Below are 26,663 nucleotides of genomic sequence, written 5' to 3' on the forward strand. Positions count from 1 at the left end.
AAAAACCATGTGAAAAAGAAAAAGTTCCTATCATTAGGACTCATTTAAGGCAGCAACTCTCATATACTGACTAGATGTGAAGATGACAGAACATGGACAAAGGAAAAGGGGCAGGCCTTCCCAAGAGGACACAGAAGAATGTCAGGAAAAGGAGACATGTTTAAAAGAAAGGTTGAAATACAATGCCTATTGTAACACAAGCGAGGCATAGTGTCCGAGGTGTGAACATACATTCTAGAGTCGAAAAATGTTTGAGAATCCCTAACCTACCATCTTCAAGGCAAAGGATTCTGGAAAGCCCAAGATAATAGGGGATTGAGCAGTTTCTCTGGCAGGGTGATCAGAAGTGAAAGGTCTTGTCAAAAAGATAGGACCAGAAATGAAGCTCTAATTGTTCCACAGGCTGACCAGAAGTGCTCCCAGTATCTACATATCTCACTCCAAAATCATCTGGAAGAATACGAACCCCAACCTAGTGTAACATCCTTGACCCATCCTGGGGCCAAGGAATTGTATTATCCTTAACAAAACTGTCATTTGTACCCAGTTTCTCTCTTTCTGGTCGTCACAGAGATAGTAAATAAGAAATCAACATTATCCACATAATAAAAAGTGGCCTCTCTCAAGTATCATAATTGCAACACAAAGAGGTTAACCAAGAAAAAATGCTTTTATTCACAGGAATTACTCTACCAGCGGAAATATCAGGATGTTAACTGGCGCCATGATTAATTGGGGAGATACTTGGAGGACATACGGGGTTTCCCAGACTCTTTAAATAACATTGTATAGGTATTTGTCTCCCTTTGACCTCATGACAATTGACCACATACGTCTAAGATTAGAATGTTTCAGGTCAACTCAAACTTTCACACTAGATCTGGACCAAGCAGATAGAAAGCACAAGCAAAACTAAACCTTCTATTTAGGACAGGAGCCCTTTCTAAGTTCTACAATTTCCTTGGGCAGTGCTACAGCTGAAAACACAGCCAAAGAGAGCGTTTAACAACAAATTCAATTGGCTTCGTTCTTCATAGAGGAATAGTGCGGATTTACCCCAGCACCTAATATGTGTCAACGATTACACTGAACACGTCACACCCACTATTTCTCTAGGGTCCTTGGCGAGGCTGTTCAGTCCTGGCTACTCTCTCTCAAGTTAAAGCTGGGGAAATTCAAAGTTCCTTAGGAAGTCCCCCACCAGCAGTAGCCAGGGAATGAAGTCCTGGAGTAACCTAGTCCCAATCACTTAAAGAAAAATGAAGGCTACATGGTAAAATTGGATGAGGAAGACTGGAAAATTGTCTTATTATAAAAGGCCTGGCACTGCTACTGGGCATCAGAGCAAATTCTGGTGGAGTTGCAAGCCTGTATCATTCTCCCCAGGGTTATGGGCTCATCATATTTGGCTCTCATACAGATCGCTCGTTCCTATTCTATCACTACCTCGCTCTCTCCATCTCTCTCTCTCTCCACCTCTCTCAGCTGTGGCCTCTGTCTTCCTGAGACAGAACGGGTGCACGGAACCGGAACCAGTAAGAGGTAACAGATCAAAGAGCAACATCGCCCTGCATGTCCCAAGCTGTTAGCCCTCAGGCTGAGCTGCTACTCTCACTTCCACCCACAACCCTTTTGTTTTCTCTTGTACTGATCCTTGACCAGAAACCTTTCCCTATCCCCATGCCCTTCTCTCCCCACGGTCTTCCTTGCCCTAGCCCATCCCCTCTACCTGCGTGGGCACTCACCCACACCTGCACACATTCTTACTTGCATCCCTTGTGCTTCACAGGGCATCGAGTACTCAACACAGAGAAAAGAAAGCGCTCAGGCCTCACTGAAGCCACCTACATATGCCCCAAGTCAGAATCTCACTTGGTTTGGGGGCGGTTTCAAATATTAGTTTCACAGTCACTACTCAATACCACCCAAAGATCAATTTCATCTATCTTTTCTTTAAATGGGGCTTTGGCAGCCCAAATTTAGGGCAGGTACTAAAACCAGACAGAATTTTTTTCTGTACTGCTTCCGTGAAGAGGCTGGCCAAAGAGTATTAAAGTCACCCTTGCTGTCGGTTTCTCTGTTTTCCGCATCTTGGAACGCTGCACAAGTCAGCTGCACGTAAAACCACGCAAAGGGTTTTGCTGTCCACACCCAATACCGGACAGACCCCTCTTTAAAAGTCAGCATTGCTTCCCAAACACGTCCTTCTTAGTACTATCTAATGCTACGTGACGCTACGTTGCACTCTCCTCCATCTGTCTAGGTAGGAGGCTCTTCACTCTGCGCCCCTTCTGGCCGGTCCTGAAGATGTGAAGGGAAAAGCCTCAAAGGTGGGGAGTTTCAAGTTTCTGTGCAACAACCAGGCAGCCATATCCTTCTGCTTTCCCCTGAAAATCAGGCATCACCTTATCGTTTCCTCACCAAGATTAACTCCTGCTTCCTGAAGAGTATTTCTGAGGTAGAAAGCAGAGGTGGTGAAAAAAGGGGGAGCTGAAAAGTCCAATCTGTCAAGCTCCATTTTAGAAGAAAGGAAAACTGAAAAGTGAACGTATTTAACATGAGCCATTTCCTGCACTCAGGAGGGAAGAAAGCGCGCTGGTAACTGTGTGCAGGAGGAGATCCGCACTGGTGTTATCTCTGACCTGCAGCTTAGCCCCAGTGTCTCAGCTGCCAAAAAGCTCCCATTCAACGTTGTGCTGAGTTCATCAATGCTCCACGTGTCAGGATCCTAACAGGAAAAAGCAGGACAGACAGTCTCTCCATTCAACCGCCTGGGGACCCCATGACAACTAAAATCCCCTCGCAGACCGTCCATATCAACCTTCGGCAGGTCAGAGCACGCAACCCCTTCAGAACCACAGGCTCAGGCCCACACCCTTTCCCCTTGTCAACATCGTCACTTTAAACAGAACATCGAGCCTTATCACGAAACCTGAAGTAAGTATGACAATTAAGATGGATTGCAAAGCCTGCTTGTGCTTCACAATTAACAATCACTTGGCAGCGGGTTCCACGCAACTGTTGGGGGGTATGGCAAGAACTTTATCCCTGCTTAGTGTTGCATTAGCATATTTAGTAGGCTGCAAGACATAATTCCTAAGATATGAACATATTTTTGTCTTTTTTAAAAATCTGCAATTAAGCTATAATATGTAGAAACTCTGCACCAGGCAATCAACGTGCAAACACCAAGATGGAATCGCGCAGGAGGAGGGGGGCAAGGGAAAGCAACGTCTCCCCCAGCACTGATACCAACTTGAACCGGTGGCTACTTCCAGTGTCATGGGCCGGCTGGAAAACCGTGGCTTCTTGCCGCCTACGGCAAAATTTACGGGGGTGCTGGCGTTGCCCCACTGCTGCTGCCATCGGGGGGTTGCTCTGTAAGAGCAGAGCTACCTGCTTTAATCGGACACATGAAAAAAAAATCAGACCCTGAGATGACCCCAGTAGCTACACAGCAAACTATGCACTTTTCAGAAAAAGCACCCGATTCTCAATCTCTGAGTAATAAACGATGCTGATAAAAACCACAAAGACACTTTATTCAACAAACATAAGACCTCTTCATCAAACTTGCCATTATTTTCCCTTACTTTCTGACCCACCTGCCACGCCGATGAAAAGGTTCAGGGAGCACCCAAACTGGACCAGCGTTACCGGAAACAACTGGGAGCTACCATCCCAAGCTTCTCTGGTGTGTCTATTGTATATGCTCAAGCTTCAAGTCCAAGCATGCCCTGAGCGGGGGCCGGGGAGGGAAAGAAACGGAGCCAGATCTTTCTGAGATAGCCAGGACTTTGTCTTTCTTGACATCTGGGTTGCAAGGAGGCAGGATATCCTGCCAAATATATTACAGCTGTGAGACCCACCTTGTGATTTAAGACACTGCAGAATCTGAAGAGCACAGAAGACATAGGTGTGTTTTCTGAGAAAGAAGCCTCACCCTTTGCTTCTTTTGCAAAAGAAAACACGCGCGCGTGTGCGCCACCAGTTTAGGTGAGCGGCTCTCCAGTTGCATAAAAGAGAGCATATGAAAGCAACAAATGCAATTTAGCACACAAAGTCTTTCTTTACAAAACCAGTAGAGGAGCAGATTAAAGCACCTGGCAGTCTTGGCAAGCCGAAAGAAAAATCTAAGCTGTGACAAAACAAAACAGGTGTACAGGTACAAAACTTTTGCTTTCCAATAATGCCCCTCTCTTCACTGGAATGCTTTGACAGGTGCAGAAGTTCAAGTTACAGTAGGGAAATGGCAAATAAATACACAGCATTAGTGTCTGACGTGCTTGCTGAGCACCGGGGATGTTAATAACTGGCAAGGTACACTAATCTCTGATTGCAACATTTGGTTTACCTTAATCTGGAGGGACAGCTGTATTAAAGAGGGAATTATACTAATCAGTTCAAGGCCCTTGCATATAAAACTTCCCATTAGGCTTAAAGTACACCAGCTTATGCTCATTCTCTAGGAGCCTTACATCTGGTTCTGAATAAGGCAGCCTCTCATTTGCAAGGTACAAACTGAAAACAAGGGGGAGGGGGGCTGACAGTTGCTGGAGGATGGGTGATAGAAGAGTAAGCTACTAATTCTTTGAAATTTTTAACAGCACAAAACTAGCTTCTAGGCATCTTAATACTAAAAGGGGAAAAAAAAAAAAAGCATGTGTTATCAACCCTAGGCCATTTTTTCCTGTTACCGGAGGTGACCAACATAAAATAAAATTGATGATGTCAGTCAAAAACAGCTAAGCACAAAGCTTGGCTTTGTTATCTTAAGTCAGAAGGTATGATAGGCCATGCCATATGGCTCTAATCCGCCTCTATCTCCCATCACCTAACAGGAAACCTTCATGTAGCATGACCTTATTTGGCTGGTTCCAGGTTAGGGCTGCCCAAAGGGGATTTTTCTGTTTCTGCTATATCCAAAGGTTTATGTTGATTTTTTTCTGAGCCCTGCAAACTATAAATCCGACTGATTACTCTGCACTCTTTTGCTTGACTGAGCCTTTACAATCAGACATCCCCGTTAACAATAAGCTCCTAATGAATCAAACATCTATGGCATTAGTTTCACCTAGCTGCCTCTTTCCCATGCACTGTGCTGCTTTGTCAGACCTGGTTTGATGAGAAAAGCTAGTGACACTTGCTGCACCTATTGATAAACAATTCAGTAATGAGGGGCATAACAAAAATTACCTAAAACAACCTGATTAAAAATGACAGGCAAGGCTTACTCCCTTGCTCTACGGCGAAGGTAACTCCGGTTCTGCGTAGGGAAAATAATGAGGTAAAATAAAATTTCCTTCTTAGCAAGGAGTTCACTTCTGAATGTGTGTTGATGAGGAGATTCAGTTTTTCCAGTGATGTTTTCCACTCTTTCAGGTTATATGATTACCAGTAACGTTAGGGACTCATCGAATTCGGGATGGTTGCCTTTCAACTTTCCGAGACGAATTCCCTGCTTTTTCTACTTAAACTTTCAGAATAATCAAACTTTCTTTCTTAAATGTGAATTTAGTCATTGAGAAATTCAATAGTATAATGCTAATAATTAGGTAAGTATAGTGTGGGCACAAAAGAGAAATTCTAAGATACCAAAAAAAAAAAAAAAAAGTTTTGGAACAAAGTAGGAGAAACTTCATGGAGAAAATCATCTCCCTAAAAGGAATAATTTAACCTTACCATGGACATGGAAGTTCCTTTTATTGGGGTCACCCGGAGGACCTTTGCAACTTCGAAACAAGCTTATACCCAGAGGAGGCCAGGCTCTTGTGAAAGCTTGATTCAAAGACAGAAATGTGTGGGTTTTGCAATTGTGTGGCATCATGCTGGGAGGGTTTCCATCAGTGCACAGATGCACTTGAAAATCAAATATGGACATGGGGAATGTTTTTTTGGAGATGGAAAATGAGTGCTGATGACATGTTTATACTTCGCAGATGGATCCAGTACAGAACCATTTTTTGTAAAGAAACAATACCCACCATTTGCTAAAAAAAAATTTTTTTTTGAGCAGCTACAAAATGGTGGCACAAAAAGTGAATATTCCCGTCATATATGCTCCACCTGTTTCTCGGTCTTACAACTGTCTTCCATCCTGACCGTAATCAATGACTGCTGTAGTCTTATTTTCTTTTCAAATGTTATCCAAAAGAATATGAAAAAAGAAACACAATACACAAAGGCATTTGGAAGAGCAAAATGATTTGAAATTAATTTGCCACATATGAAAAATTGGAAAATGACAAATGCTATTAAGTAACAAATGCTGAATTGAATCCTAAAAAATTCATTCTAATTGGCATATTTTCTCCCTAAATTTGATATCAAACCAATTTTTGAATGTTTTCTATCTAGAGTCCAGAATGTCTCCTCCATTCCTTCTTTTGGCCCCACCTTAGATCACTTAGGTATTTTAACTCTGGAAATTCCAATGCTTAGCATGGCATTAATACTGTTTACTGCCTGGGTGGCTCAGTCAGTTGAGCATCTTACTGTTGGTTTCAGCTCAGGTCATGATCTCACTCACGGTTGGTGGGTGTGAGCCCCACATCTGGCTCTGCCCTGGCAGCACAGAGTCTGCTTGGGATTCTCTCTCTCTCTTTCTCTCTCAATCTCTCTCTCTGCCCCTCCCCTGCTTGCACTGTCTCTTTCCCAAAATAAATAAATAAAACTTAAACTTTTTTTCTTTAAAGAAATACTGTTTATTGCCTTATTATTGACACATTGTAATGATGAGTAGTTCCTAGTGACAAATATCAACCATAATGACATGGAAAGGCACGATATGTATGGGATATGGGTTTGTAAGAAGATAACCTAAAGCATTTAAGTGTTGAAAAACATTATTAGTAACATTGCAAACTTTGCTCAATAAAAGCTATCAGAATAGTCAAATCTTAACTTATTGAGACCACCAATGATATTGAAACTTGCCATCCCAAGTGGGAAATAGTGACAAAGTGACCCACCTCAAAGATACAGCAATTATAAAACAATAAGGAAGCTATGGATCTGAAATATAAAAGTTAATAATTTTTTAAAACAGCAAATTCTGAACACATTTTCAGACTTGATGAATGAGTATGTGTTTCAAGTGTTTCAAATAATACACGACACTAAATTTGTTTCTTACTTTTGGTCAGACAAATTAACTTTTCTTGATGTTTTACCTTTCTTGCCATCTGTCTTCCTAACCTACTGAATTTCACAGCTAGCCTTTAATCAATCATATTTTTTATTCTAAGTATCAGTCCGAGATTAAGAATTAGAAATAGACTCTGAGTCACAAACGGTCATACAGCCTGAGACTAGATAACAAAATCTTGAGAATCTACATAAGTCGACATGTTCTTTCGACCCTGTAGTTTCTGGCAGTGTACCAAACATAAATCGACAGTTCTACGTTCTATGATTCTGCCCCTTGTTATCATCCTGAAACTAACAAAAGCCTGTGTACCCTTCTCTAAATGAAGCAAGGCTTCATCTTTATTGCTGGATTTTTGACACATGTGAACAAGGCCAAAACATTTATAAATTCTTAATTATTTCTTGCCTATCCATAAAAAAACAAAAGTTTTAATCATAAACTTAAGGTAGTCTTAAAGTTCCACAGAAAATGTTAGTACTCATCCTAAATAAAACTTGTTAAACTTTGAAATGGTCAAGAAAAATGAAAGTATATCTTTCCAGTTAGAGTATATATGAGGTCATTGTGTTCCTAATCAACTTTCAGCAAATGCATAGAACAGAGAGCTCAGAAAAAATAAGAGATCATTTGTTTCTATTTCTTTATTTAAGATATTAGGGAAAGGAGATGTGAGAAGTAATAAAACTAATCTAGTTCACATAACTAGATTGCTGGGAAATCAGATTTCCTGAGGCCTGCTTGATTCTTCTAAACCATTCTGTTTGCAAATCTTGTAATATTTAGTTAGAATGGACTAATGTTATTGGTCACCTATTCTCTAAGTACTATATTAAGTATATTATAAAATAATACGGTGTTCAGATATCATCACACTTAGAGAATAATTTTATAACAATATAAAAATTAATAAGCTACGTTCTACCAGTGCCTAAATTGTTGCCTAGATGTAAAGTCAGCACCTCACTAAGATAACTATACTATTGGTCTATAAGTTAATTATGGGATAATATAATCCCTTGTCCCTGGTGACAAGCAGAAGTTATGTAAGGGTGCTGTTAGCCAAAGAACAGCTAAATACAGGGCCCCTGTATGTTGGTCTGGCCTCTAGACCAGAGAGATCCAGGGACAAAACACTCTGTAATCCTAACCAAGCTGCTCATCATTCATCTAAGGAAGAACTAGTGAGCTTTTCTACATCAAAGTCAAACCTGACTTGCATGGTAGTCAAAAGTTTCTAAAACTTGAAGTTCATTACAGTCCACTGTTTTCTTCTTGATATCTGCTACACAGAAAGAAGAGCCAATATTCCAAAGTAAAGTCATCTCTACTTAAGAAAGTGGAAGCAATCTTCCTGAGTCCTAGCGTTTACAGGTAGGACAGCCTGGCTATTCTACAAGCATCTTGGCCTACTTCCCAAAGTGCTCATTGGTGTCTGGGTGTCTGAATAGTAGCTGGTGGATTTCCATGGCTTGTCACCACTATCCCTAACTTCTGGTAGTAGTCCCAACTCTGCCAGCAGTTACACATAATGTATGTGTGAGAAGAAAATATGCTTCTTTTTGCTGGGAAAGGGTTTGGGTTCATCAGACCTTTAAACCCCAAGGATGAAAAAGAGTTCTGAATCAAATAACGTGGAGGCATTGGTACAGAGAAAACTTTTCCATCAGTAAAAGTTAAAATTCACAGATGTCTTCCTAATAATGATAGTGAATAGCTTACTTCACATATGTATCATCCATGGTATTTATCCAACACCTTTAAGTGGGTTGGGTGCTATTAACCAAGGATCAACTTAAACACAGGGAGACTGAATGTCAGATATGGTTTTAGGCATTTTGAGACAAGATGCCCTGGACTGTCCTAAATTTGGTCTAGAAATATTCTGGATGGAGTCTGTTCCCACGGTTAGCATTAGTTATGTAAATGTGTATATGAGTCTAATTTTTCAAACTGGGTCGGTTGTGTAGTTCATGTTTACTCACATATTATCTGCACTGATTCATATATCCTAATCTTAATTAGCATTTAGACATAGTAACTGGTATATAACTAAACATATAATAATCATATTCTTTTATGTTACTTACATTTTAAGTTATCCATTAAAATTCAGCCAGTCAAAATAATCTGTAGGCAAGGAGAAGTTTCGTTCTCATGTATGAAGAACTTAAAAAAATATCCTTTGGGGGCTCCTGGCTGGCTCTGAAAGTAGAGCATGCGACACTTGATCTCAGGGCCATGAGTTCAAGCCCCACCTTGCACCTAGAGCTTACTTTAAAAAAAATCCTTCGAGTAGAATTTTAGACATTTATACCCATACTGAGAGGTTCCTTTAGTTTCTATGGAATCTGTGTGAAAGTAGTTTCATCCAGTATGTTGAGTGCCAGAACGCTAGACTCCTCTTTTATCGTCTGCCATCCAATAGACAAAACCGACTTTTTCTTGTTACATAGCTTCCATTAGTAACCATGGAACGATCCAGTACGTCTGATATTATTTTCTTGGTGTAGCTAATGCTACCAGTGATGATGGCCCTGAGATTGTGGTACTTTCTGCTTTCACACTTGAGGGCCTACCAGTTACTATAGTTGCCACAAGAAACTAACAGTAACCAACAAGCACGAATAGAAATTGCACATACACATCTCTTTTATTGTTCTAAACAACCTCATGAAGTCTTTAGAAACTGTCACATAGTTGCATCCCGTCACAGAATGTGATGTTCTACCACTAAAAAGTTGGGAAGATTTGTATGGGTAAACCCCCACCTCTACATCAATGGATGCGATGGGATAAAGATGATAGGTTTATAGAATTGATCCCAACATGTAGTCAGTTCATAAGGAGGTCAAAATTATAATAGTTATGAAACATGTTAACTTTGAGAAGATTGAGACAGTCAGGCAGAGGAACCATTTCCCCAAGCTAAGTTGTAAAGAAAGGCTACTAACCCTTTCATTCTTTTCTAAGTGGAGAACAGATCTTCTCCAGGCTGTTCTGAGTAGCCTCTCCCTGTCTCCACAGAGGCCTCACTTGACCTTTGCAATGTAGCACACCCAGACCTTCCTAATCGTGTGCATATTGTAACATCAGATGAAATCTTTCCCCTTCCCTTTGCCTCCAATAGTCTTAAATTAACTGAAGTCACCATATTTCATTGAGAACCATGTTATTACATTATTCTAGACACTGTCTTAAATTATATGACACTGTTGGAACTTTTACTTTTTTCAGGTAACAAATCTTAAAAGATGTTAAAGTCCATTGTTTAGTAAAGCAGATGACTAAAAATTGGAGCTGTCTGAAGTCACTTTAAACTATATCCTATAATATCACAATTAATTCATTCAGTGTATACTCATCAAGTCCTGCCATGTGTAAGGCACTGTGAGCCGGAAAAGATAGAAAGTAGTGGAGCTCCAGGTCTCATGAAGAAACCAATACTCCAAATTATTGTTCAGTCATAAGTTGATAAAGGAGGCTTTTTTGCTTTCTGTTGGCATATGAATATTTATTACTGTCATATTTCATGAACCAAATTTAAGATCTTGGTCTTTCCTTCTTGTTTCATATACAGCCAAAAGAGAGAGATTGACTATTTGAACAACCTTACAGGTGCCTTGGTGGCTCAGATCGTTGAGTGTCTGACTCTTCATTTCAGGACAAGTCATGATCCCAGGGTCATGGGATTGAGCCTCACGTAGGGTTCCATGCTGACCATGAAGTCTGCTGAAGATTCACTCCCTCTCTTCCTCTGTTCCTCTCCCTCTCTTGTGTTCTATTTCTCAAATGAATGAATGAATGAATGAATGAATGAATGAATGAAACAACCTTCAGGCAGACTCCAGGAATGTCACCAACACCATGACCTTTGTGACCAAATCTAGCAACCAGAACTTCACTATTTTCCTCAATAAAACTCAAGAGACCATCATTCAAGAAAAGGACTGTGATTTTTTTTTTCCTGTTCTTGATCAGCTGGACCCCGACACACTTTCTAATGGCAGAATTTGACTGTGTGGCTTCAACCCCTAGTTTTTCCAGTACGATTTTCTAATATAATTCCCTTTGCACGGGAAGTACCTCCAAAAGGTTTCACCTTCAGGGCTGTGCCCAAATGAGCTTTCTTGTACCATTCACCATATGCCACTTCTAATCTCACTGGTGGTGACACAGCTTCCCAGCAGTATGAAGACCACTACCCTTTCCCACCTTGCTGGCACCACAGGCCTGAGCAAAAGAGCAGAAGCTTTTTTAAAAGTAATTTGCCTTATTTGGTACAAGCCAATTCTTGTCCCTCCCTCCTATCCAGTCATCTGTTTAGCTGCTCTTATTAGTATTTGGCAAGAAAATTTTAATTTCTAAGAGTGTTATATGGTGAGCTCTATAGGACAATGATTTAAAAAATGGGCTTTGGAGTAAGATAGGTCAGAACTTAATGCTTATTCTACCACCCATTAGCTTTGTGGTCTTGAAAGAAATCTCTTGGGGCAGCCGGGTGGCTCAGTCGGTTGTGTGTCCAACTTCAGCTCAGGTCACAGTCTCATGGATTGTGAGTTAGAGCCTGCTTTGGATTCTGTGTCTCCTTCTCTCTCTGCCCCTCCCCTGCTTGTGCTCTCTCTCTCTCTCTCAAAAATAAACATTAAAAAAAGAAAGAAAGAAACCTCTTAGTCTTTCTGAGCCTCAGTTTCTTCATCTGTGAAATAGAAATACTGATTCTTTCTTGGTGATGTGCTAAGGACTAAATGAAACAATATTCATGGGTCCCTTAGTGTATGCCCTCACATGGGGTGTGTGTTCAATTAAAAGTGACTTTAATTGTACTGGACCTTGGGTGAGGTGAATATGCATGATGTGATTGCAATATGACTCCATTTTAATAGAAGGGACAGTGGCAGAACTGTCTTCCTCTAATAATAAGAAAAGGAAACCTTAATGGAACTAAGGAAGCAAAGTATCTAGACCCAGAGCAAGGAGAGGGCCATGGTGCTGGGAAGGAGGTAGCATCAGGGGTGTCTGAGCTGGGGTTGCCCTGAAACAGAGCCTGTGACAAGGAATTCGAGAGCATGGAGAGAATAAAGTAGGGTTGGTGGAAAATCCAAACAATGTACCATAAGGGAACCTAAGATTCCTGTTGTTGAAGAAAGCACCTCTGAGGACCATGCCGAGTGCTTCTCAGAACTGCCTTGTCTGAAAGGTAGGTGGCTGAAACATGGATCCCCAGGCTCCTGTCTCACCCCCCCCACCCCAGTTTGGGCTGCCCTTGAGGGTGTTAACTCTCCCACGCATTTCCATGCTAAACTTGAAGAAGCATTGAGCAGGCTTCTGCAGTTCTGGAAGAGGCTCTGACGCAGAAATTAGGAAGACTCCAACAATGTTCTGGAGGACTGCACTTAGGAGGAAATATCCACCGAAGCTACAACTGAAATCAAAGAGGGCTTAGAGGATGAGACACAGGACTGCAAACTTTTCTGCACAAATAGTCTTTCTTTAAAAAAAAAAAAAAACACTTTATTTATTTATTCTGAGAAAGAGAGAGAGTGTGAGCTACAGAGGGGCAGAGAGAGAGAGAGAGAGAGAGAATCCCAAGCAGACTCCACACTGTCAGTGCAGAGCCCAACATGGGGCTCGATGTCACAAACCATGAGACCATGACCTGAGCCAAAATCAAGAGTCAGACGCTTAACTGACCAAGCCACCCAGGCGCCCCACAAATAGTCTTACTGACAGACCACGAAAAGCATCAAGACAGTGAAAAATTGTTACAGACTGAATGTCTGCATCCCCCCAAAATCCATTTGTTGAAATCCTGACCTTTAATGTGATGGTATGGGGAGGTGGGACCTCTGGAACATGACAGTAAGGTCATGAGGGTGGAGTGCTCTGCAGTGAGATTAGTGCCCTTATCAGGGACTAAAGAGATCAGAGTTCCTGCCCTTCACTGCCTGAGGCCACACAGAGATGGACACCTGCAAATGTGGAAGAGGGCTCTCCTTATGGCCTGGCGTGTCCACACTCTGACCTGAAACTTCCAGCCTCCAGAACTGTGAGAAATAAATGTCTATTGTTTATAAACCACACAGTCTATGATACTTTGTTATAACAGCTCAAACTGTGACAGAATTGAATGCTGGGTTCAAAGAGAAAGCAGATATATGATTTTCTCTCAGTTCTAGCTTAGCTTCTTTCCTATTTTGTTTTAAAAGTTTACATATTTAGGGGTGCCTGGGTGGCTCAGTCGGTTAAGCATCCGACTTCGGCTCAGGTCACGATCTCGTGGTTTGTGGGTTGAAGCCCGGCATCGGGCTCTGTGTTGACAGCTCATAGCCTGGAGCCTGCTTCCGATTCTGTGTCTCCGTCTCTCTCTGCCCCTCCCCTGCTCACTCTCTGTCTCTCTCCCTCTCAAGAATAAATAAACATTAAAATTTAAGTTTATATATTTATTTTGACAGAGAGAGAGGGAGGGAGGGACAACTCAAGCAGGCTCCAGCACAGAGCCCAATGCTGGGCTCCATCTCATGAACCGTGAGATCATGACCTGAGCCAAAACCAAGAGTTGGATGCTTAACTGACTGAGCCACCCAGGCACCCCTAGCTTAACTTCTTCCATGGCAACCAGATTATAGCAAATCAAGTTAAATACAATAAAATAACAGTTCAAGGATACAGAATCCTTCCTTTCCCAGAAGATGCTACTAGGATCAGAGTCACAGGAATTCCAAACTTGGTTACCTATGTAGTCATACTATTGCCACAAAAGGAAAGATGTGGCTGGTCAAAGATAAGATATTCTCACTGCATCATCCATTCTCTAGCCCCGTAACCAGGAAACACTCCAGTCAAAGCCTGACCAATGTGGGTAAGCCAGACTCCTCAGCCACGTCCTCTGAAGTCTCCATTGTATTAGTCAGGCAGAAATTACTATATACTTGAAATGACGAGTCACAGCTTGTGCAGGAAACGTGATGGAGAAAATTAAACTCAGCATTAATGAGTTAAAAAGCCTTTTGGTTTCTATTTGAAAGGGGCAAGCTCGTTGGCCTATCTAATCTGACAGTGAAAGGTAAAATGATTTATAAGTGACAATTTATAATTTATAAATAATTAGATTGTCCATTCAATGCATGGTTTCAATTTCCATCCAATCAGAGTGCCACCTAGGGCTCCCTGATAAAATGGGAACATTGCATGGGACACAACTCATCTGAAAAAAAATATTCATTATTTATCAGAAATTCAAATTTAACTAGGAATTCTTTATTTTTATTTGCTCTATCTGGCAACTCTATTGCTACAAACAAGTACAAAGAAAGAGCTACTCATTAAAACAAGACTGTAAATGTTCTGGAATGTTGTGCTAAAGGTTCTTGGACTCCTCAGTAGTAGCAACATTTCAATAAATTGACATGTGAATTAACTCTAACAATTTGCATATTGTTTCCTTGGGCACATTTCTAAAAACTTTTGAAAGCTTTCAATAATTTATTTTGTCACAACCTGGCAATCTGTATATTGAAAAAACACTGTGATAGTAACAGGAAAAGTCTTTTCAAATAATTCCAAATGAGCTTTCCAAAGACTCCCGCCTACTTGTTAAGACTCAAAGATGCGTACTTTAAAATGTTTTCACAGGATTCACCTTATAAATAAAATCTAAGTCAACTTCCAAGTCCCAGAACAGCTCTGCAGAGAAGAGAAACATCCCAAAACCACATGCAGAGTCACTTCATTTTAGTTGCAAGATTCTTGTTCCAGCTCACCTTCCAAAACAATTTCAGTCAAGTAGAAATATTCTGACAATCCCCGCTCTTAGAATGGCAAATGATCCCTGCCTTTTCATTCATTCACTCATTACCTCTCCAAAAAGAGAATGTGCAGCTACCAGAATTTCATACAATTAGTGCTCCAAGAGCGTTTTAAATGCAAACCTATAAGAGGAAAGTAAAAACAAATCAAAGTTAATTGTGACTGGCTGGAACAAAATGCTTAAATCGATACAAGGACGGCTCATCTGCTCATCATTTACCCATTACCTGGGAGACGAACACCTCCTGCTGTGCCTGATTTTTGATACAGATTTACCATTGCCTGCATTCCTCAGACACGCGCCAAGGAAGCCCAAACCTTCCCTGACTCCCTCTCTCATTATCCTCTTTGCACTTACTAACCTATTCATTCTTAGTTTTTCCTTGCTTGTGTGTTCTTCTTTGCAAGGGGGGCATGCACACAAGGAAAAGTAGAGTTAAAACAACTGGATAAGAAGCTCAGGGACTTCCAGTAAAGCAGTCAGAGGAGGCGCCAGTGTCTGTGTGTGAATTACTGACTTCTCTCCATCAGTTCCACACTGACTTTTGTGATTTTCAGAAACCTCCACAAGTAGAATGCCAGTCCTTTTGTAAGGCATCCCTTAGGGGGAAAAAAAAATTGTTAAGGTCTCAGATCTAAATGAAGAGAAATGAACCCCTCTTATTTGGAGACGTGAGTGTCTTTAATGGCAGGGTAGCCTTAAAACTGGACATGAGTGTCCAGATGAAGGACGGGAAGCCAACATCAGTAGGTTGTTGGAAAGTTTGGCTTTTGAAGGCCATGTGTGCCGTTAGCTCTCAGCAATAAAGCCTGATGTTTCAGGAGAAAGACAAACTCATTTCTAACTGGCTGCCTTTCTTCAAACGCCCTTCACCGTAGCTAAGTATCCAAAAAATGGGATATAAAATGTATCTGCCATTGAAAGTTAATGTGTATCTCTGAATTAAATATACACACCAAATTTGAAAAAGCCTGCACAGGATGGTTGTGTTGATATATTAACTTCTTTTTAAATTTTTTTTTAGAAATTATTTTTTTTTAATTTTTAGAGAGAGAGCAGAAGCAGGGCAGGGGACAGAGGGAGAGAGAGAGAGAGAGAGAGAGAGAGAGAGAGAGAGAGAAAGACGGAGAATCTCAAGTAGGTTTCACTCTCAGTGCAGACCCCAATGTGGGACTTGATCCCATGACCCTGGGATCATGACCTGATCATGACCCTGGATCAAGAGACGCTCAACCGAGCCACCCAGACGCCCGAGCACATTAACTTCTTTTTTAGATAACTTTCCAAATGAAACTTTTGCAATTACATGTGACCATTAATTATTATTACTATTATTCTTATTAATGATTTCCAGGGAAGGGGGAAGACTCAAAAATTTTTGAAATAACTAATTTTTTTATTCTATTTGACAATTAAATGGGTGATGTGTAATTGCTATCATCATATTTACTGGCAATTATCCTCTTTTCACTTTCTAGCTATTTTGTTTTTACTTGTGCATATGGATTACCTAACAGAAAAGTGTAGAGATGACCACATAAATAGCAAATCACAAGTGAAAGTACATTGTATCTTCAGCCAAGTACACCCAAATAGGCTATGTGATGGTTAGAAATGCAGTTCCCACATTAAAATTGGAGTATAAATAAAACTGGGAAAATCTAGGAGCACACTGATACGGCAGGGGGAAAATAGAGTGTAAAGGATTGACTGGAGGAAAATCGTGGTGCTGTACAAAGGGGTGAGAGTCAGATACAACCGATAGCCAGCATCAGCCTTTCAATTCACTATTGGCCTGTGTTCCACCTACCACTTCCTCAATGTATCCTTTATGTTATTTTTTTAGGAAAGGACATTCATGACCAATAACAATGTTATAATGATCATAAGTATAGGATTTAAGATACGTTTTTTAAAAACACCTTTAACCAACAATAAAAGCCCCCAAAAGCCATGGGGGTAGTTACCTAGCTCAAGGTTTTATTTAGTGATGGTTCCACTTTTTCACTCACTGCCTGCAAATCAGCATTTTTAGTGGACAAAGGGCTCAGCAGCGGCCTTATGATTGCTTCTTTTCAAATGGTAATGGCTATCCTAACTCCTCTGCCAGGTTTTTCTTACCAGAGCACAAATTGCAGTTTACAAGGCTCTGAGGGGGAAAAAAAAAATCTTAGCTGAATATCTTTTTTTTTTTTATTCGACAAACTGACATGTAAATTACCCTTTAAGTGCTCCACTCTAGGGCTCTGATCATCTCCTAATTGTCACAGTCAATTGTAGCCAACAGTCTCTTCAATCCCAAGCGCTTTGACAACAAGCACAAGGATCAAAGCAGAATCAGCTCCCTTCAATATCCTTCTGTTTAGGATGCTACAAAACGCCTGAAAAAGAAAGGTGTAAGGGCATTGCTGTAGAGGAAACTGAGAGTAGCAAGTATTACAATAGTCGTTTTCTCCATCTCTAAAATTATGCTGTATAAGCTGCCGTGATCTTTAATCACATGTGCAGAACAAATACATAAACCTCCCGGGCAATTAATATGCTCTTAAGATTATACTAATATGCGAGCTTTACAAACAACACCGTCTCGATGGCTTAGGAAAACTCTGATACAGTGAGGGGATAGCAATCATTTCCTAGCAGCTTGAGCATCAGAAACTGTTATCAAACATATTCTGTATTTGAACATAAATTCCAAAGCATAGTTTTTCTAAGTTTGGTGTCAGGACTCCCTGCTCCCCATTGAAAATTCTTCAGGGTTGTTTTTTTTTTTTTTAATTAACCTAGAAATGTCCAACTGAAAATGTGCCCCCAAATACATTTTTTTAAATGTGGCACAAAAACTCATTTCAGAAGATGCTGTTTTCCTTACTAGGGGTGACTCTTGTCTTATTGCTTTACTGGCAAGAAACTAATTAAAAGTCATTACATGATCTGCAAACGTGATTCCTAAATAAGATGCACTTACCAGGACTACTGCTTCACAAACTATGACAATTCTTTCCAACTAAACTGGTTATTATACATCACTAACTTTTTTAAAAAGATTACGAATGCTGTTCTCACAAGAAAATTTTCACCCTCTCAAATATAATGATATAAATAATTTGGGGGAAAGAGAAACTGTGTAATAAATCTGTATCAAATAGCCACTTTAAAAATAATCTGAATACCGTCAGAGAAAAAGGACAGGTGGAAAGAAATCAAAGGTGCATGTGACAGCACCTATCCAAGCACCTCCACAGCTTGTCTCCTTGTGCCCAGGTATTGCACACAAGCAGTGGGTAAGGTCACAAATTGATTGACAGCCTTCCCACTCTCAAGAAAAAAAACTGAAAAAAAAAAGAGGCAGCGAACACCGCCGGGTTCCTTTCTCAGCAAGTTTGCTCAAATCCCCCTGTAGGGGTTTCCCGGTCTCCCCTCCATTTCACCTTGAATTCTCAGGTTTGATTGAAGAGCTTCACAGAAGGGTCTATTACAGATTGAGGAATGATCCATTTCACATCTGAAGCTCCAAAGAGCTACTTGTGAGGAGTCTCTGAGTGCATTTATCTCACATGTGAAGCTTTCTGCAAAATCAATATGGGTATTTTTCAGTTTGACAAGTCAACGTGAAATATCACCTAATAATAGAAAAACAGAGTTGTACATTTAAACACACCCGATACAGTTATCTATGACAAAGCTTATAGTTATTACTCATGGATATCCTCGAGTATGCCTCATCTAAATTCACCCTGAGAACTAGGCTAAAGCACGTAGAAAGAGAAACTGACTGACTACCATGTTTTTGGCTCCTTTGCCCAGATGAATCCAGGTTCTGTGGTGAGAGGAGAGAATGGACAGGAATCATGACCTCCACTACCAACTTGGAAGTGACATGGGAAGTGGGGAGAAAACGACCAGAGGTGAAAAAGAAGAAAACAGAACAAGTGAGAAAACGCAAAGAACTTCACACCTAATTAATTGGCAATAACTGGGCAAAACGTTCACCCAAAGAACAGTAACCTTGCTTCTCAACCCCCCACCACCACCACCACCACGGTAGCAAACACCAGCAGAATAACTGACATATATGTGTTGGGGTCTGACAATCTTCAGGTGAACTCTGGGTCTATTCTCCTTTCTGCATTAGCTTGAGGAATATGATTTAACTTCTCTAAACCTCTGAGTTTCTTTGCTGGTTATTTTTATCTTAAAATGGGATTAATCAGAAGATTTACCTTACAAGGTTTTGTGAGGACTGAACAAGATGATGCATATAGCACCTGGCACATGGAAAACATTTAATTATTTGTAAATATTGATGAAATTATTATCATTTCCTTAAACCTATCCACAAGGTCTCTAGGGTTCTAATCTGGTGCCATTTGTAGTGTTCCCTGGACCCTTTCCACACTGTTTAATGTCCCCAAGGGATATATGACCGTTTGGGTGAAAGAGTGTGCTCACTGTATTAACTCTGGTGTAGGTCCTAATAGAGGAGTGTAGCCATGCACATGTACTTGCCTTAAAAATGGTCTTCATCCAACCAGGAAGCCTGTTTCTAGCAACTGTGAGAGAGAGAGAGAAAATCAAATGGGACTTTGAGAAAGGAAAAAGCCCAGGCCTACAGACCACATCAGCTGATCACTTAAAGCAAGAAACGAGGTAGGAGACGTAACATATAGTTTTATTTCATATACCAAAATATTTAGTCTTTTTTTTTAAGTTTATTTATTTTGAGAGAGACAGAGAGAGAGAGAGAGGGAGGGAGAGCACAAGTGTGGGAAAGGGATAGAGAGAGGGAGAAAGAGAACCCCAAGCAAGTTGCACACTGTCTATGTGATGCAGGGCTCAGTCTCGCAAACTGTGACCTGAGCCAAAATCAAGAGTCAAACACATAACTGACCGAACCCCCCAGGTGCCCCGCCAGTATGTTATAATTAATAGCGGGGTTATTTCTATACATTCAGCCATAGGAAGAACCTTAAAAAAAAATCTCAACAGCATATTGGAAACCAAGGTCTGGTTAAGTGACTCACTATAAACACTTATTCCTCTCTATCACATTTTCCTGTAGCTTATTACTACCTAAGTAGTATTAACATCATTTATATTTGATGATCTATGCTTGGATCTGTAGACTGCTTGAAGCATACTTATAATTTTAGGTTAACTCTCCCCACTACACAGAATAAGGCCAGAGTAGGCAAAACATGTGAGTTCAGAAATGTGAAAATGCATGTTAATATAAAAATAAGAAAAGTATCATTATAAAATTCCATTGAAGTTTAAAAACTCTTATCCTGCATTTCAAAGTCAAATAACTAAATACAAATGACTTTGTATTTAATTAATTCAACCAATATGTATCAAGAGCTTAATATATGTAATACTGTTCATTTTTTAGCTACCCTACTGTTCTCCTCCATTATTAAAATTAAGCTATAGCTTTCATTCCAAAACCAAATTAAAATATTTTATTAAATGCTGATATAGAATTACAAGAACAAATTGAAACAATTTCCTACTTAAAAAGGGTCGTTTCCTTAAAAATTTTAATTTATTTGTTTTGGACTCAAAATACATTTTTAGCAAGGAAACAAGTTTATAAATGATAATTAAGTTCCCAGATTGACACATAAAAACCTGTTTAATGTAAAATGTACCTGAAACACACTAGAACCAAGTTTTAAACAACTGTGAGTCATGAGATCTATAAATTTAATCCTGGAGAGGCTTAAGGAGCGTCATCAAACACTGAGTTCCCAAAATCTGGGACGTATCAGGCAAGATACCTTAGGTAAGAATAGAGCATCCATGAGTTTGGGTGACCGCTATTCTCAGGATCGCACCAATGCCATCATCACCATCATTACCATCATCATCATCATCATCATCAATATCATTAACTTCCCATATTTTGCCCATCATTTTAGAGCATGGAGGCTATGAAGACGATGCTAGTAGGTAGCCAATAAGATGACATCTCATCACTATGGAGAATTGCACCAGGGTGTTGGGGCCTCACTCTCTCTGGCACTTAAACCTCTTCCATCATATTCGTTTCCCAACCCGGACTTTGAGTATTTAAAAATTGCTTTCAGTCAAGCAAATTAGAGCTCTAAGATATCACTACCCACATTCCAACATTTCCTCCTTCTAGATTTTGCCTTATACTGTGGCCACATCAGACTCCTTAAGCATAGCTTTGAAAAGTCCAGGAAAGGGGGCTAGCTCAGGACCTATTAACATATTCCTTCGCATGCTGTTAGTACCTCCACAAAACCACAATATTCAAATGAATATTTGCCTTTCTAAAAATCTCAACAGAAAATAATTTTGCAACTTCTCAATTATTTTTATATTTCAAAAGTTACCCTCCTTCATTATCGAGGTTTTCTGCCTTATTCCAGTTTTGGTTTTGATTCTGATTTTCAACTTTACTACTCAAAATCATGAGTGATGGGGCGCCTGGATGAGTGATGGGACTCCACTGGTTAAGCGTCCAACTCTTGATTTCAGCTCAGGTCATGATCTCAGGGTTATGAGACCTAGCCCCACATTGGGCTCTGCACTGAACAACGTGCCAGTGCAGAACCTGCTTAGGATTCTCTCTCTCTTCCTCTCTTCCTCTCTCTCTGCCTCTCTCTCTCTCAAAAATAAACTTTAAAAAAATTATGTGTGATGCCTGCTTTTCAAGTATTTCATATGTGCCATTAAGTAGTATCCTATAGTTCAACTAATAAAAATGCTAACTATGAACCTTTGTTTCCTACTTTCAGGTAAGAGCACAGTGCCCTACAGTTTGCAATCCACCTGAATGACCTCTGGCCTCATCAAACTGTAATCACAAAACATATACATACTTCACCTAGAAACTGAATGGAGCAGGAGCTTGGGGGAGGAGAAAATGGGGAGTTCTTGTTTAATGAGTGTAGTTTCAGTTTTGCAAGATGAGAAAGTTCTGGAGTTCTATTGCATAACAATGTGAATCTACTTACCACTGCAGAACTGCAGTTAACTCAAAATGGTTAAGAGGGCAAATCTCATGTTATTTTTTTACCACAGTTAAAAAAATGTTTAAATAAAATAATGTAGTAAAACTGCTTGAAAAAAAAACTAGTGCATTAATTCAATAATGAATGATTACAGAACATCTTTTAAAAACTGAATTAAGGATATCCTTATTTTTAGGTGTTAGGCAGCCAAGATCTTGGATTTTAGTCTTAATTTCTTTTCTATGAATATACTGACTGCAAGATTATCTATAAAGTTTTCAAATCCAAATGGACTTACATATGACATGATATAAGAGAAACTGCACATGAAAATGCATGTCAAAACTAAATAAACCAATGAAATTTGGATTATAGAATTTCACTTCTCTTCTGAAAGATTCAAAGAGTGAAACACAAGAAAACCACCACTCCCAGGTGCTGTGTTCTGTTACTACACATTGTTACCATTTGAAATCTCAAATTTTAACTGAATTCAATGAATTTCAGTGGACCAAGCAAAAGCTAAAGTCCATTCAGACAAAAATACTTGAACCTAAACCAGACTAATTTTTAGTGGTTTCTCTGTTTTTGTAACAATTTCACAATATCTTAACACTCACTTTCTCCTGGGTTTTTTGTTTGTTTGTTTGTTTTACATTTTACTCTGGTTAACTTTTTACCATTACTTATTTATTTACTTTATTATTTTTTCAGACACAGAGAGAGAGCAGGGAAGAAGGGGAGAGAGAGAGAGAGAGAGAGAGAGAGAGAGAGAGAGAGAGAGAGAATCCCAAGCAGGCTCCACACTTAGTGCAGAGCCCAATGAGATTTTCAATCCCACAACCCTGGGATCATGACCTGGGCTGAAATCAAGAGTTGGATACTTAACTGACTTAGTGACCCAGGTACCCATTTCTTTTTAATCATCTTTAAAAAAATTATATGATAAAATAAAGACTTTTTAGGATTCAAGGTCATAATGCTTTCTCTTTGAATAGGGTGAGCAAATTTATATTCATCCCACAGAAAGGCAGGAGACAGAAACTTCACAATAAGTAGGCAAAAGGAATTACAGAGTAATAAAGGAAGTTAATAGAAACTAGTGTCTTTAATTTATAATCCCACCTCCATGTAAAAAGAATGAAATCAATCAAAAGCAAAGGTAGATGGCTACCTTTTGAAAGTGAGTTCCCAGGAATAAATGGTAAGAAGAAAGTTAATGGGCATGATGCACTGACTCAAAAATTTATTAGAATTTTTTTTCTCTGCTATGTACTCTTCTCCAATCATTTGATCATCTAATGGTTTGTTGTTAACATTCATTCTTATAGTCTGTACAGTTTATTAGATTAGGGCAGAACCTTAAAGCCCACTGTGAATTTGCAGTTTATAATAACACTAATAGTTTTAATAATAATAGTTTTAATAATAATATAATAACTAACATATCTCAGCATTTACATTATCTCCTTGGAACAACTATATGAGGTGTCACTATCCCTCTAAGATATGAGGAAACTGAGGCTTTGAGAGATTAAATAACTTGGCTGAAACCACACACTAAAAAAGGCTGTGCCCTTAACCACAAAGCTACCCCTGCATGTTGATGAATTGCTACGAGTGTGAATTTCAGTGTAGATTCTTCATCTGCATCATCCATTATAAACCCTTATTTATCTTCTTGATAAGTGAGCTTCCTCCTGCTTTGGGGGTCTCCTATTGCCCAATAGTTCCTGAATAGAAACCATGTCTTGGACACAGACACTTGTTCTGATTGACTCCACGACTGAACCAAATGTGGTCAATGGTGAACAAGGTCATTGACCAGCAGCAGCAGCTCCCTTTGTCCCACAGCTACCACTCCAAGTATTCACCAAGCAGCCCGTTATAAACCATTCACTACAGAGAACAGCATCCATAATGGCAAGTCTTTTGAAATCCACTTGAATTCAGGACTATAATCACTAGCAATTCAGGGTATTCCAGAAGACGCTACTACCTTTGCAAATTACCATAATCAACATCAGTGAAGAACATCATGGCCAACACAATGGGCCTTTTCATTTCCCTGCTTCAGATCTGGATCCTCTTCCCCTAGACCTCTCTATGCCCAGGTGAATAGATTCACGCTATTCTTAGTGTTAACAGAGTGAGGACCCACTCTCACATCTTACTCAGGACAAGCCTAAGTATCCAAGAATAGCAAAGCTAGAATCCTAAGGACACTGTAGGTCGTGCCATGAAACTATATAGAAGAAAAATATGGCCTAAAGAAGTAAAATGATTTGCCCAAGTTCATAAGCTAGAGCAGAAAAAGAGAGACTTTACTGCAAGTCCAGTGCATTTTCCACTTAAAAGACTTTTACTTTTTTTTTTTAATCTTTTTTTAAGTTTATATATTTATTTTGAGAGAGAGAGCACATGCATGGATGCACGTGGGGGAGGGGCAGAGAGAGAGGCAGAGAGAGGGGGAGGAGAAAGAATCCCAAACAGGACCCGCATTGTCAGCATGGACCCGGACCAGACCTGGGCTCAAATTCACGAAACAGGAAGGTCATGACCTGAGACGAAATCAAGAGTCACACTTAACCAACTGAGCCATCCAGGCACTCCTCCACTTGAAGACTTTAAGCAAAAAGCCTACTATGTATCAAATACAGTACTATGTATTGCACATACAGTATTTCATATAATCCTCACAACCTTCACAAAAAAAAATAGTGTTACTCTTATAAGTAAGAAAGATTAAGTAATTTAGTTAAATTCACATGGCTAGAAAGTAGCAGCTGTAGGGCTCAGCTATCAACACCTTACTTTTAATATAATGGTCAAATTCCTTTTAAAAAACAAAACAAACAAAAAAAACCCCACAACTAACCCAGAAAGGATTATACCACTAGACAGTGGCGAATTTTCATCTTCTCAATAGATTACAGAAGAAAAGGTATAAAATGAAGGCCTGGGGAATTAAAAAAAAAAACTAAAGTAAAGGTGTTGAAGGATGCCTGGGTGGCTCAGTTGGTTAAGCGGCTGACTTTGGCCCAGGGGTGATCTAACGGCTCCTGAATTCAAGCCTTGCTTTGGGCTCTCTGCTGTCAGTGCAGAGCCCCCCCCCACTGCCGCCCCAAGCCCAGATCCTCTGTCCCCCTCTCTCTGCCCCTACTCTCCTCTCAAAATAAACATTTTTTTTAAATGTAAAGTAAAAGTGTTGCATGAATATACTGGTATTTCTTTTTATTTTTTTCCCAAAAGGATTTAAGATGATTTATCAAACAAACAAAAACAACACAAAACACATGTGATAATAAGATAAACTAAATTTAAAATTGACGAATAAAATGAGTCTAAGGGAAACTACAATGAAATTAAAAGACAAAATTATTGCAAGGAAGTCTTACGTACTTGCCAGCAGTATCTATAAATTTGAACTGGAGCTTTCAGACAGGCCACATGAAGAGGGAAATATGATTCACTGCATGGATCGGAATGTCCCTAACACAAAGAATATGCCATTTGCTCGGCAGGACGCAATTATTCCTGGTTCTGAGACCATAGAGAAATTTGTCCCTGTGGCCCTCCTCGAGAAGGCATAGCACAGAACAAGGAAGCGTCATCTCGACAGTATGCTGCCAGCCTGCAGAGCAATGCGCTGCATACGGTTATTTAATGCACCATTTGTTAGTGCCAGGTCGCAGCATTTAGTCATGGCAGTTCTTTGGGGATAGCATGCCGAATGTGAGGGTTTGAAAGTCCTGCATAAATTCAACACTAATGCTAATTCCCATAACATCTTTGCTAGGACACCCAACCCGTGTCCACTGGAGGTATTTAGTCCCCTTCCGCTCGCTCGCTCCATCTGAACACAAGGCACATCTCCTAACCTCTTCTGACGAAGAACAGATTGAAGCTGGTAGTCTCTGCACGAGACTCAGTCTCAAGTTGGCCTGAGGAGAATGAGTGAAGTGGGCAGAGCAAAGCCAGGCCAAGAGAGCCAGTTCGACAGTGGTGTGCTCACAGGTTGTGTCAGTTCATTGGTCAGATACAGACAGGCCCACCATTCCTGGGCTTTGCAGAGAGCTCCAGTTGCCGCTGGCAAAGTCCTGTTAGGAGCCGTTACTCCCACTCCTTTATTCACTCAGTCATTGAGTTGACCAGTGTCTATTAGTAATTATTATGGTGACGTGCCCGGGAAGCATAGCTGGACAAGATTCACGGTGCCCCTTCCTAACAAAGCTTGTCGGTTACCCTCTACCTGAAGATGCTCTTAATTTACACAACTCAAGAAAAAAGCATTGAGCTGGGGAACGAATAACTAAAACTCTACATCCTACCTCTTTTTCCGAAAGGCTGTGGAAGGATTCACCTGGGAATCTGGAGAGCAGCCCTTCCTTGGGATTAACTAAAGACTGTGGCCTTGCGATTCATTTCAGTAGTCCATGACTTTGGTTGTCTCATCTATCAAGAATGAAACTAATATGCAACAAATACATCATAATATGCTGTGAAAGATTAAAAAGAGTAAGTTATGAAAGCTAAAAACACTATGGAAGTATTACCTCTAAAATGTGCCCATCTTGGGGGTGCCTGGGCGGCTCAGTCAGTTAAGCGTTCGACTCTTAATTTCAGCTCAGGTTCTGATGTCACAGTTTGTGAGTTTGAGCCCTGTGGCTGCCTGCGTGGGATTTTCTTTCTTTCCCTCTCTCTTTCTGCCCCTCCCCCCCAC

The 26,663-nt window shown here is 40.1% G+C and overlaps 1 long non-coding RNA gene across 1 annotated transcript; it reads right to left on the reverse strand.

The window, feature by feature from the left end:
• Positions 1-14,385: 14,385 nt before the first annotated feature.
• LOC125911899 (uncharacterized) lies at positions 14,386-26,645 on the reverse strand. Its single transcript, XR_007454493.1, has 5 exons — positions 26,272-26,645; positions 19,463-19,510; positions 18,389-18,522; positions 17,179-17,338; positions 14,386-15,078 (listed from the first exon to the last, which is right to left on the reverse strand). It is a non-coding gene; the product is annotated as an uncharacterized LOC125911899 (long non-coding RNA).
• Positions 26,646-26,663: the final 18 nt, after the last annotated feature.

The sequence above is a fragment of the Panthera uncia genome, assembly GCF_023721935.1.
Source record: "Panthera uncia isolate 11264 chromosome C1 unlocalized genomic scaffold, Puncia_PCG_1.0 HiC_scaffold_3, whole genome shotgun sequence".
Taxonomy (NCBI): Eukaryota; Metazoa; Chordata; class Mammalia; order Carnivora; family Felidae; genus Panthera; species Panthera uncia.